Source organism: Atheta coriaria, unplaced genomic scaffold (genome assembly GCF_025399875.1).
Source record: "Atheta coriaria isolate IRGN ID8LTWV9N9 unplaced genomic scaffold, Caltech_Dcor_3.1 hic_scaffold_4_pilon, whole genome shotgun sequence".
Lineage (NCBI taxonomy): Eukaryota > Metazoa > Arthropoda > Insecta > Coleoptera > Staphylinidae > Dalotia > Dalotia coriaria.
The window spans coordinates 2,905,284-2,915,886 of NW_027045446.1; the positions used below are offsets into that span (position 1 = coordinate 2,905,284).

Here is a 10,603-nt window from a genome sequence, read left to right on the forward strand (position 1 = left end):
TATCGTAATGTATTAGAATTGTCGCATTACGTCTTGATACTTCAATAAACTACACTTTTTAAGGTCCACAATAAACGCGCGAATAAATTACGACTGCTGTCCTCCAGTAAAGAAAAAACTGGATTAAATAAACCTATATAATATAAATTGAGTTTTATTAAAAGTTTACACGATAAAAGAACGAGAATCATTATGTAAATAACAAGCCACTTTATACGTGCGCATAACTCAAGCAAAAAGAGGTGTATCACTATCAGTTACCCGAATTGATTGATTTACAACGTACGAAATATAAGATATCTTCTTGCATGTGTCGCGGCACTCGCTGGCGAAACACGAAGAAACAAGTTAAGTTTGCAGCCACCAGAAGTTTACATTCGCTACATACGATTGTGTACAGGTAACAGCAAATGGCATGCAAGAGCGTTGAGGGGAATGTGTCCGAACGGTATTCCAGGTATTCCGTTGAAGAATAGAGAACACCGAATCACCTTCAGCGCGCTGTAATCTTTCACTCCGCCAGCGCCCGTATAAAAACTGATTAAAATCGCTTCTTGTCAACACCACCAAATTCCCGAAACGACCCTCGACTACATAAATACTGCAACGCTATCGGCTACTTGTATAAAGTATTTTCTCGGACACGGGACGCGGCGATAAAAAAGCATGTTGAGTAATTTCGATATTTAGAAACATTTAGACATATTCGAAATTTCTCGCCTACTTTTCAATCCATTGGCGGTGAATGCACACACAAACGTTTTTATAATTTTTTTTTCGTTTTTGGTTTTGTGGCGAGTTGATTTAAACAACTGTGGACTGTGGACGCGCTGCGCTCTACAAGAAACATTTTAGGAGAATATAATAAATATATGAGCGGTTGATATATCTCGCATGCGTTTATGAAAAATCGACTTGTTGCTTTAAATATATTACGCATGTTTTTTTCGAATCTCCATGCGGGATTCGGTCGCGTAGTTGTTGAAAGAAAAATGTCTACACGTTCAAAGAATTTTTATAACTCTTTGACCCGAGAAATACCTTGCTTTTTCAAATCCTCAACTCTAGATTAATAAATTACGAATTTACAAAATGCTATCTTATCGCGGCGATCAATTTTTTTGATATTTATATTAATATCAAAATATTACGAATGCGATGTGACACAGCAGTCAAAGTGAGGAAAATTATATTTCACGTTCAATTTATTTCGAAAATGAATGTTTCTTGTACGGAATTTTCATTTCATAGTATTAAAAATGCAAATGCTATGTTTGTTACTCTTTTATGCTTATATTTATGAAAAAATATTGATGAAATTTTGTTTAGGGAAGAAGTAAACTTCGAAAAATGACATAAACTACGTTTTGTTGCAAAATTATTATTTTAAAGAGTCTAAATCAAAAATACAAATTTGAAAGAAGGTAAATCATGAGTAATAAAAAAAAATCAAATAAAAAAAATCACATATTATTGTTGGAAATTAGCAAATAAGACAAAAAAACGATAAAATAGCAATGAAAGTAGGTAAATTGTCTTCAGAGAAGCAACTGATATGTTTGTTACTCTTTCACGCTTAAACTTTTGAAGCAATATTGACCAATTTTTGTTCAGTGGTAGATTTAACCATAGAAAATCACATAGATTACTCTTTTTTGCAAAAAATAAAACAAACAACAGTCAAAATTGAGATTACAAATTTAAAAAGAGTATAAATCATGGTTCTACTTATAAAAATCGAACATAGATGGCTCTAAAATGTATTTATCAGTATTATAAGTTAAATCCAACCTTAAAACTTGAAATTTATAAACTTTTCCAACCAAAAACATTATTTTACACGCATATCATGTCCAAGAGCACTCATCATCCTACCTCCCGTTCAGTTAATTACCCAGAACGAGTTATAGTCGTATCATAGATTATATTTTATGCTCATGAACACCATGCGCAATAATTCTTTTATCACGCAATCACCATCTCTACCAGTTTATTACAATAGCACCTCTATCGTCCGCGCAAACTCAATAAATAATAATCCACACTCCAACTTGATTATATTAAAATATGTATGATTTTTTCGTCAAATTCCAATACGACGAACACGTGTTAACAACCAGCAAGAAACAGATAAAAGATATATTTGGCTATGAGAGATGGGTGTTATGGCTAAGAAGCGAGATTGAAGATGGTCGACACGAAGAGCGGCTTTGGCACGCGTCGGTTAGTCGGGCATTAAACTGGCCCAGTCATTCAATTATTGTGTGTATATTTTAAGGTGTGTTCTCCGGTTTCAAAAGAAAAAAATATACCGCGGGCGCATCATAAAGCCTGTCATATTCTCTTCTTGTAAATCATAAGCGCCACTTTGGATTGTTTCATTTACATTTGGTATATTGGTTGAGATAGAAGCAGAAACTACAATAACCAATGTTATTGTATTTGTAGTCAAGAGACGCGGACTATTCACGGATCAACTCGAACAGGAATTCTAACAAAATGTAAAAGAGAAATAATAAAATCTATCGATGCGCTTAAATCGAGCCGGTGTGCGGCGCGACGCGCGTTATTGTCGTTGAATATATCTTACTGGTTTGACAGATTGCCACGCGCTTTGGGGCGGAGCATGGCTTGATTCGGACGCCTTCGTTTACATAATTATATTGCGCTTAGTTTTTAATGCACAAACTTGCAGATTTAATCAATACACTTATTTATTACTTTTGATAAGCGACTAGAGGTGATTATATTGCAGGCTTCAACGACTCCGTGGCGCAACGGTAGCGCGTCTGACTCCAGATCAGAAGGTTGCGTGTTCAAATCACGTCGGGGTCAAAATTAATTTTTGGAGAAATTGATCACATATTATTGATTTAGAGGAGTTAACAGAGTGAATAAAGTTGTTACGTGGATATTATCAGACGAAAATTAATAGATGATGTTGAAAAGACCAATAGAAAACTGTAAAAGGAGCAACACATGTAAATTGTCCACGGAGAAGCAATTGCTATGTTTGTTACTCTTTCACGCTTATATTTTTGAAGAAATATTGATGAATTTTTGCCCAAAGTTAAATTAAATCCTGGAAAATAACATAGACTACTTTTTGTTGTAAAATTTAAACTTAAAAGGGTCAAACTTAGAAGTAGAAATTTGTAAACCTAATAAACCATGGTTTTTCTTACAAAATTCAATGAAAAAATTACAAATTATTGTCCTAGAATGTTCAACAAGTGACCAAAGAAAAGATCTGTGTCCAATGTAAAGAAAATACCCCGCAAAACAAAAAAAAATCCAACAGGAAACTGCAAAGGTAGCAAAGAACACAAATTGTCCTCCTCGAAGAAAACGTGCCACCTAACATATTTTCAGCCACGATCGATCTTGACGTGCGCATTTTTCGTGCCGACCGCTTCGCACGTTGGTACACGGTGTCTCGCAAATTTTATTCCTCCTCGTTTTTTTCCATGATTTTATTTGAGACATGCAATATACGCCGTGGCGCTGCAACATACCTGAGCTGACACACAATGTGCACGTAAGTGTAGTAAGTAGCCGCGAGAACAAAACGGCTGCACTTCTTATCTGATGAATGATGGCTGTTGGTTTATGTCATTGGTCCGAAAGCACAACGTGCACAAAGAGCTTTGGCGTGCAGCCTCGTGTATTTGTTTTGTATTGTGACGGGCGCAGGAGGCAAACAGTTTATCGGCGCGCGCGCGCGTGTGAGAGACTTCAACCTGGCTGACCACCATGAAGATGTGTCCCGTAACTCATCTAATTTTATGACTTAACTTTCGGTAATTGAATATACACTCGTTTTTTTATTTATATATAGATATAGTAGTTAAAGTTGGGATAATAATTTACGAGACGTGTGTGAATTTCCTATTGTATTGCACTTTTTTATACCACACACTAAATCAATAAGATCCAAGATATATAAATAATAATAATGATCGTATGTTCAAAATAAGTGCACAAAAAGTACAATGACCATTTGTTCACGTTGAGCGCAGATAAATCTAGAAAAGATACGAAAAGCGATAGTGATATTGCAATTATTTATCGATCTACGAGACGCGAAGACAATCAACGGCGATGGTAAGACAATAGTAGGCGTTTTCATGCCATCAATTTCGTGCGTCCACAGGCAAGCCACACAGACATGTAAGTACGCAGCGCTAATGACCGAGAGAAGAAAGAAGCAAGAGGAGAATGCTTGAAATATCGACGCAAACATTTTAAACTTTATTATGTTGTCGTCTTTTTTCACGTATAAAATATATTTGCTTAAACCGGGCATGTTTAAGATAACCGCGGCGCATCCAACATCGCTTATCTTCGAATTATGTGAAAGCTACCATATTACGCCTTTTGATTGCGCTGGGTGTTTATATAAGGTAGGCACGAAGAAGAAGCTGACCCGAGACCCGGAGAAGCAAATATGCGACACCAGAGATCCTCGCATTGGCGATATTGATGCCCGGTGGCTTGCGTTTTGCATGCTTGTCTGGATAATCAGCTTCTGCTTCGTGTCCTGAAGATACAACATTCGACATTAGGTGATGCGACGCACACACACAGACTCAGTTTATCTGTTTAATGAATCTTTTTATTTTTGCACCTGTTGTTTAAAATCTTGCGATTTTCAAGTGATTTTCAAGCGCTAAATATAGTCGGGAATTAGCCGGGTCCGTAGACATTGTAAACTCGCGAGAATTGTACTCATTAAATAAATTACTGGCACGCTTTAACCGCGCGCACGCTCGGCGTCAAAAGCGCAGCGAAAAGATGCGTCTGGATCACATTCCGTGCGCGTAAAGACACAAGTGTTTAGTTGGCCGTGTCCGGGATGTCGGGAATAAAATTCACATTAGCCGAACCCAAGCAAACTGTTTGCCAAGCGTACATTTTCGCTAGTTTTACTCACTTAATATTCGACGCCAATAAAATTATTTCCATATAAACATTACAAATATTATAAATAGTGCACGAATTAATAAACTCGCGCGTGAGTTGGAGATTTTCAGCTTATGTGTTTTATTTTATTATTTTTAAAACCGGCATGCAAAATAAGCCGTTTGCCGCTTGCATGCTGATTTTATTATCTTTATTAGAGAGAATCTGCTTATGGATGGATTTCCGAGTAATCAAATCACGCCTTTAGTTGAATTTAATTGCGAACCGGAATTATGTGCAAACTGTTCTGATAATCATTGATTTTTAACCAGTTTTTAATAAATTTCAATATAAATAATCTCAAATGATATTTCTCTATGTGTGTATCATAACCAAAAAAGCCCTAAAGGTGTAATAATAATAATAATAATAATTCAATCGGTCGTTTATCATAATCTTCGATTCTAATTGGCACCTAACAGTGAACACGCTGTTTACAGCGATAAGGAAGAAATCAATAATACATGCCATGATAGCAATAATAAATGGAAATGGTTAATTAATAATTATTTTAATAAATACTGCAAAACGTCGTTAAACATTTATTGCATATTTAATATTTCGTAGTAACTAAATGTTTCACGGCGCTGGCAATCGCGTGCTCTCCACATATACGTACCTACAATATGCGAGTTTTTGCGCCAGTAGATATAGCCTTCTCTATTACAAAAGTCTTCAGAGCCGCTTTGCTGGGGCAGTTAGATTGTCCATTCGCATGAAAATAAACTCGGCATGATACTTAATGCGCCCGGTTCGGCCGATGATTATTTCTTCGGACGTTCCTGTCTCGAGGCGCTCGACTCTCAACCGTCGCCTTCGGAGCTTCGTCTCTTCGCTGGCTTGGGTCGTGTGCGCGCGCGCGCCAGCCTTGCTCTAATGCAGATAGGAAGCATAAACTAAGCAAAGAAATTAGCCCGATATAAGTGCATGCATGTAGGTATACACATCGGCAATGTACACATAAACCTGCAAACATTATAACGTTTTACGTGCAAGTTGAAACTTACCTTTGAAGCAGAAGAAGAAGAAAAAAAAACACGCACACATATCATCTTTGTGTGTGCGGCAGTGTTTCAGGCGTTCATTACGTTCGCAAATATCGCTTGCAGTAATAACATGTAATTACATTCGATTTCTGCGCACACTTATTTGCCTCGTCGACTTATTGTGCTCGGAATGCAGAAAATTTCAGCTAATGAATTCCGACATTTGGAAACATCTTATTATTGAATATCGCTTAGAAGCGAAACATTCCGTTTATCATTATGCACGCGTAAAAGCCAAAGCGTATCTGTGAAGATAAGCAAATAAAGGATAATTAATAGCCGTCATCTTGTGATATTCCCGGGGATTACATTTCACAAAGCAACGCATAGCGGTGTTTCGTACGTACGCACATATCCATAAAAGGTGCATTTAACCCGTTTCATGATTTACGTCCGACGATATTGGGTGCGCATGTACCCTGACCGGGGCATTCCTCGCCGGTGCTCCAATATAATTCGCCTATATCTTATCGTCGTATGTGTCATTTGACTCATTCGATGTCTTGGGCGCGTGAGGGCCCGGCCGCTCGTCTGTGATTGCCCCTAAACAAGACACAGGACGGCGAAAAGCGACCCGGAGAAATAAAATACGAATCGAGTGACATATTCGATTCGGTTTACTTCTCGGCTACACGCCGGCGATGTTTTGAATAAGTATATATTTTATTTTTTACTCGTCGGGGCTCTGTGCTTGTGTGTGCGCTCTTGCGTCGAATAAACGCCAGTATATTTATACAAGCGAGTAGACAAACTATCAGCATGCTCTCGAGCTGTCGCGGTTGTAGTTAAACTTCTTATATGTTAAAAAGTCGGTTTTGTTATAAGAAATGTACGCATGTTGGGCGCAGCGCAAGATGCAATAAGAAAAGAGCGCCAACATGGGGCAACAAGGTGAGGAACGCCGCAATGTCTTTATCGAAGCTTGTCAAGCTGCGTGTGCGTCTTGTTTCTTTGCTTTGAGCTTTGCCACGGCATTAAGCTTATCTATTGGGACATGGGTCCTAAAGCACATGCCTACAACCCAGCTTTATTCTTATTACTCCATATTTATAGCACTTCAGATTCAAACGTGATAACTTAATATTATAAAATAGTATACAGGGTGTACCATCATCTGAATAATGGGAAACTAACCGGCAATAACTAAAAATATTTTTTATTTTAAATAAATGTGATATTTTTGTGTTTTATAAAGAAAAATAGCATATTTCGTATCTAGAGTGGAAAACAATACTTTACAAATATGCGCGGTTAATAAAAAAATCGTTTTTTGTTTAAATTTACACAAATCGTGAAGTTTTAGTAAATAAATTTAGAAATAAACTCGATTTTTAATTAAAAAAAAATAAATTTTCTTTATTATTTCATACATTTTGCTCTATATTTACTCCAAAACCTTTGTTTTGTTTGTTTTTTCAGCGTATAATTGAATGTCACTTGTTGTTTCATGTGCATTTGTTTTAAAATTAGCCAGATAACGAAATTAGGAAGCAGCCAGCGCCAGTCTGGCAGCAAGACGCCGCATAAAACGCGCATATCCTCCTTTTGAATCATCTTCTCCGCTCGCAACTGTTGTTGTTTGTCTAGGCGTCATCGCGCACGTAGCATTCCTCGGTAGTTAACATTAATTCGTGACCCCATAGAAATAATGCTCGGAGCTACCACATACACACGACGGCGCATAGGTCATCATCGCAGTGTAGCGTTTATTCACTCAGAAGGCGCCGGTGTACAGCAAGTCAATTGAAACATTCGTTTTAATTATTGCTGGCTTTAATCAAAATAAATACGAATGCTCTCGTGGCTTGCGTTTGAGAAAATCGACTTCACTTATTTTTATTGCGTTGCTAGTGTTGTGAACAATAAAATATCGTATTATTATCTGCATGGTAATAAATTATATTCGCCGAGTTTTATTTTATTCAGCATTCCGATGGTCTTGGCGCACATTATTCATTTATTGATTTGTTCCAAAACGAGCATATGTCTTAGATTTATAGATTTTCTGACGTGCTTTTAATTGGAAAGTCGGCTTCCAGAACAGACTCGTTTATAGTTGGCTGGCTTTCCAATGAAAAAGACAAAATTGTGTAGCGCCCTCACTGTTGATCATCAGCGTCATCACCGATGGTGATGGTCTCTTTGCATGTGGCTCACGTCCGAGATGGATGGGATGGCCTCTGAATGTCGTCGCTGCATCAATCTCAAGCTTAGCGCCGATTAACGCTATGAATTATGAAAGCCCAAAAGTTTACATTGCGTGTTTCATATAAGGCGTTATCTTATCTTTGCAAATTGTTCACAAAATCCGTAAGCATCTAGTTTGTTGCTAGAGACATAATCTTGAAATATCCTTATTCGTATCCATAAACGTTTCCAGATTTACTTTTGGTCTCGCATGTTGAAACTGGAAGATCGCAGACGAATATTATGATCTTATGGGTGCTTAGTAATAAACGCGCGCGGTGTCGGTCCGCAAACGAGAAGGATATAGCTAGTCGATTTAGCCCCAGGGCGCGGTGAATAAATTAAAATCTTCACAATAAATCCTGGACACATGATGCACCGTGTATGCTCGCTCCGGCTCCGGCAAAGAAGACCTGAAAAAAACAACAACAACAACAACGAGATGCTACATACACACATACATAGAGTATATACGCACACACATATATCAAGGAATGTTTATTATAAATGCAAGACCGTTTCGGCTGGGCCGCAATTAATATTTTTTTCGTCCAGGTGCTTGGACCGTCGGCGCGTCCTCGTAATGTTATGGCAAAGACAACGCAAACTTGCCCGAATAAAAACACGCGCACTGAAATGAAGAGTAGTACAAGAGGAAAAAAAAGGATTAAAAAACAAAAAGGCAGCGGACGATGTCAGTTTTGCCATTAGCCGTGGCCGTTCCTTCGTCTAATCACAACCCTGTCACCGCGAGCGGTGCGAGTTCCCTTTTCCATTTTCACCGGCGCACACCAAACGAACATGTGTTCATGCATATCAGCATATGAAACAGCGCACTGCTTTATTCTCCTGCAGTCTGGTTGGCTTTTTTGATATCTTTAAGCTTCGTAAATGCATGCTATCAATGTATCAACACGCTTATGGCAGTCATCAATTACGGTATTCATTTGCGTAAATAATTAAAAACAGATTACGTATCTTTTTTAATATTAAGTGATTATTATTTAGTTTTGATGGTATTTTAAAGCAAAAAACCACAATAGCTGAATTTATAGGTTAGTGTATAGGTTGTGACAGTCAGCGCCATCTATTTTAACATGAAATCATCTAATTACTCGACATGTTTTTGGTGACATAATTAACGCACGAGTTGTGTTGCTTATCGACATCGTCGATATTTATCTAAAGGGTAGTTGTATATGAGGTGCTTAATTGCCTTAATTAAATACCAAAAAGGTTGGACGCACACACTGAGAACACGCTGCGAAAAATATCATCTCGTGGCGTCCGCTCTGCGATCAGTTATCTCCGGCATTTATCAACGCATCGCATCTCTACACCGGAGACTGGTTTGATGTAATCAGGGCCGAGGCTAAAGCGTAACAAAAACGCATCGTGCATCCCAAAAATCAAACAAAAAATTTTTTAGACAAAAATCACGCAGGGTTGCATTTATGTTTATTATATTTATGCGCCGGTAAAAATGGCAGTAGTAATTGTTCTCTCCGCAGTGGAATAAATTAAAAAGCAGTCGAAATAAATCAGCAGATGGCCGTTGAAAAACGAAGACGGAAAAAATACCGTCTCTGTAGGTGAGCATGTGATTTGAATACGAAAAGTTCTATCGTGCTGGCGCTCCCAACTGTCTCCGCGCTTGCAGCTCGAATTAATTAATTACTGCCTAATATTAGTCGGTCGTGTGCGTGTAGATTAGCGCGTGCGTTTTTTTTTTTACTCGTCTTCGGCCGCAACCAGTTATAGCTTTCAACATAACACACATTTATAAAACGATATGCATGTGTCTCCAAGCGACGGCGGCGACGTCCATATACGGTATACATTTATTACACTTGTTTTTGTTAATTTCATTTTTCTCCAGCGTCTTCGTCTAGCGCTTAATGTCACATCTTCTCCGGCTGGAAATTGTGCGCCCGATTGAGCTGCGGCCTGCCCAGCAGGTACAAACAAAACGGGAAATTTCTATTTTAAATAATACGCATGCAGTATGCAGACGAATGTTGAAATATTTATTTTATAATCTTCACACTTCTCGGCCGACGCACGCATGCCTGCATATTCGAAACGCCACTTGATTGCGTCGAGATAAGTTGACCATATAAGCGAGCGCGCAACAAGCTCTGCTTCTTTCGCTTTCCGATGGGCGAGTAATTAAATGTGTCCACCGCGGATGCGATGAGGAACTCTTCGCCGGCGTTTATGCGCGACAGATTAAATGACACGCAACTTTGCGAAACGCCGAGCGTGTGAGTTTACGTGTATGCGGCGCGTTTAATTACATATTATACACAACATGTGTTAATTTTCTTCAGTTATTACTTTTCTTTAATGTTGGATAGGTTCTGTTTGCATAACACGTAAATTAGACACACTAGTAAAAGTCTAAATTA

General features: G+C 38.2%; 1 non-coding gene across 1 annotated transcript; it reads left to right on the forward strand.

Moving 5' to 3' along the window:
* Nucleotides 1–2,763: 2,763 nt before the first annotated feature.
* TRNAW-CCA (transfer RNA tryptophan (anticodon CCA)) lies at nt 2,764–2,835 on the forward strand. Its single transcript has one exon. It is a non-coding gene; the product is annotated as a tRNA-Trp (tRNA).
* The last annotated feature ends 7,768 nt before the right edge of the window (nt 2,836–10,603 follow it).